This window comes from Octodon degus, unplaced genomic scaffold (assembly GCF_000260255.1).
Source record: "Octodon degus isolate 3935 unplaced genomic scaffold, OctDeg1.0 scaffold00022, whole genome shotgun sequence".
NCBI lineage: Eukaryota > Metazoa > Chordata > Mammalia > Rodentia > Octodontidae > Octodon > Octodon degus.
Window position 1 is genome coordinate 5,986,366 of NW_004524598.1, and position 2,987 is coordinate 5,989,352.

Sequence of the window (2,987 nt, forward strand, 5' to 3'; positions counted from 1 at the left end):
TAAGAAGAATATATGCAGTGTATTATTTGTTGAACCTGTACTTCCGATTGGATTTGAAACTGTCTCATTGCTATCTGTTTATCAATAAAACTTTGAAAAAAATTATATACTAGAAATAGGAAATATAAAATAGGAAATAAAAATGTATGAATATTTACTCAAATTGTTTTGTTTATTTTAATTATCAGCATTTAAAGCATCAACATAAAGACTTCAAACTGCTTGATGACATATATGTATTTTTTCAGCAATATTTTTGATAATCAAAAACAAATCCCGTGGACACTGTGGTGATTGATGTTGTGTCCACTTGAGGTGTCGGAAACTTGGCTGGATGGCCTTGGTGACACCATGCCCTGGGTTGTGGGGAGCCCCACCTAGGGTGTAAAGGGCGGACCCTACAGGGACTTAGCACAAAAAGGCATATAAAGGGGCTGAGGAAGGCTTCCGTTGCACCAGTTCCTTGGAGGAGCTTGCTCAGTGCAGCTATGCCACTTTGGAGGAGCTCAGATCTTTGTAGCAACCACCACTACTTTCTTGGAGAAGCTCAGGGTTTCACAATCAGCATGGAAGGAAGAGAGAGAGGCTCGATAGTTGCCACAGCTGCTGCCCGTCCTCTGCTCTTCATTGTTTTCTGCTGCATGAACTGCTGCCGTTTGCCTAGGAGCCAGTTGAGTATGGACTGAAACCTCCACTAACTGTGAGCTCAATAAACCTTCCTGTCCTTCATTCTAAGGGTCAGGTATTTGTCCCAGTAATGAGTGAAAAGTAACCGAGACAGACCCTCAGGCCCATATGTGTCAATTACGGTGATGCTTTCACTTCAAGTTTGTGTTCTCAGCTACCTCTCTTTCCTTTCCTTAGGTCTGCTACTACCTCTCCTAGAAAGGCTTATGGCACAGGGCCCTGAAGGCCAAAGTTCTGCAGTAGAAACATCGGAAATTAATGGGTGTTTTTAATGACTTCGATTTCTGAAAACTATCTCATAGCCAAAGAATTAATGAGGGGAAGCTTAAATCCTGAAGATACACAGTGAGTAGATATTTATCAGAAACATGACTTTAGACTATGACTATCATACTGTCTTTCTATTTAGTTATTCAAATATGATGTCAAAACGATTCCAAAAGTTCATAGTCTAAAGGGATCTAAAAACACATTGGCCTTAGTAAACAGCAAACATAAGAACATGTATTTAGTATTTAAGTAAAAGATTATATTTCTAATATCAACATTTACTAAATATGAACATACATGTATAAATGACATAAATTTTCTTTGCCTTCTCTTATCTTAAGTTTGAATGAATACATCATGAATAATGTATAAAAAATTTGAAGGAAATTCTTTCTAAATACAGTGAATCATTCTATAACTAACCAGACTTTATTATAGGGAAGTTCAAATAAAGCTCACATTTGTAAAGTATAATGGTGCTGTCACATTAAGAAATAAAACAAAGTGTATCATATTATCTAAAAAAGATGCCCTAAATACAACATTTTTTGATTACTTAAAAATAAATATAACAACCATTGTTAATTTTCTATTCTTGTTTTGAAAAATCTGTACCAAATGCATTCTTATATGTTACTATGTTTCTGTCTTTGTATTTGCTATTTGTTTTTGCTCTTGTTTTTGATTTTACTCTTTAAAGTAGAATAAAATAAATAGTAATTATATTTATCTATAAAAATGAAATAAAAAATAAAAATAACTCTTAAAAAACTAGGAATAAGATTCTTGAAAATGCAAGACAGAAATCTGCTTTATACACTATGCTATATAACTAGAATCATTTCCATGGAAGTTTGGGAACAAGGTACCTGGTTTAGTATTTTTTAATAATATTTATAAATTCTAAGTAATTTCAGATATAGCCTTTACAGCAGAGACTTGTCAATTGGACAAAAGATAATATTCATTATAGGTATTGAGTTTATATAAGCAAAAAATAAATGAATTATAAATTTACTGGCATAATTATTAACTAACTACTAGTAACTGACAGTACATCTTATATACATGTAAAGAAGAAAAGTTTATGCTTTTTTTTTTTTTGGTATTTAGTGCGGGGTCTACAGTGTCTACAGGGTCTCACTATACAGATTGGAGACTCGTAGTGATCCTCCTGTTTACAGCCTCCCAAGTGCTGAGATTACAGGTGCACACCACCATGCCTAGTCTCAGTCACTATCTCAGCACACCCAAGGGGCACAGCCGGCATGGCAGGCCCAGGGATTGAACTCCTGGCGCCTGCGTCTACCTAAGCAGGCACTTTAATCTGCTGAGCTATTTGGCCAGCCCAATATTTTATAGCATATTAAAACTCATTAGAAATCATACACACTCAAGCCAATAAAAGCACCCTTACATACATACACTCAAGTAGTTTAATTTACATTAAAATGATAATCTGTTATTAAGTGTTTTTCTAAAGATAGCAAGGAAAAGACAACACACACACACACACACACACAAGATTGATGCTACACAGCCATCAAAGCTTTAATGATGCTCAAATTCTACAAACCACTGAGAAAAATTGATGCACATATCCCTGACACACTACACACAAATACACAATAGGGTAATAACTTTAAATACAAATTGAGATTAGATTCCCCTTTCATTGTTGGAAATCCTCATCCTTCCTTCACTTCATCATCAGCTTTCTCGTCTTCTGCAGAGGATCTCATATGAGATTAATAAAAATTAAGAAGTCAACAGTAGTTCTGTAGAAATGAAGTTTTTATATTTCCCTTCCTGGCCCATGTAGAGTTTTTAAAAAAAAGTTTAGGGTTGTGTGTGTCTGTGTGTGTTGTTGTTCTTGTTGTTGTTGCTTGTATTGCTTTCTCCTAATAAGATATTTACTGGAAGATTAGTAATCCAACCCAGAAAGAATATGACAAAAACATGTAAAACTAATCATAAAGCTATGGATGAAAGAAGAGTAGGGAAAATGAGAGCTCTCAGTGATGAGAGGA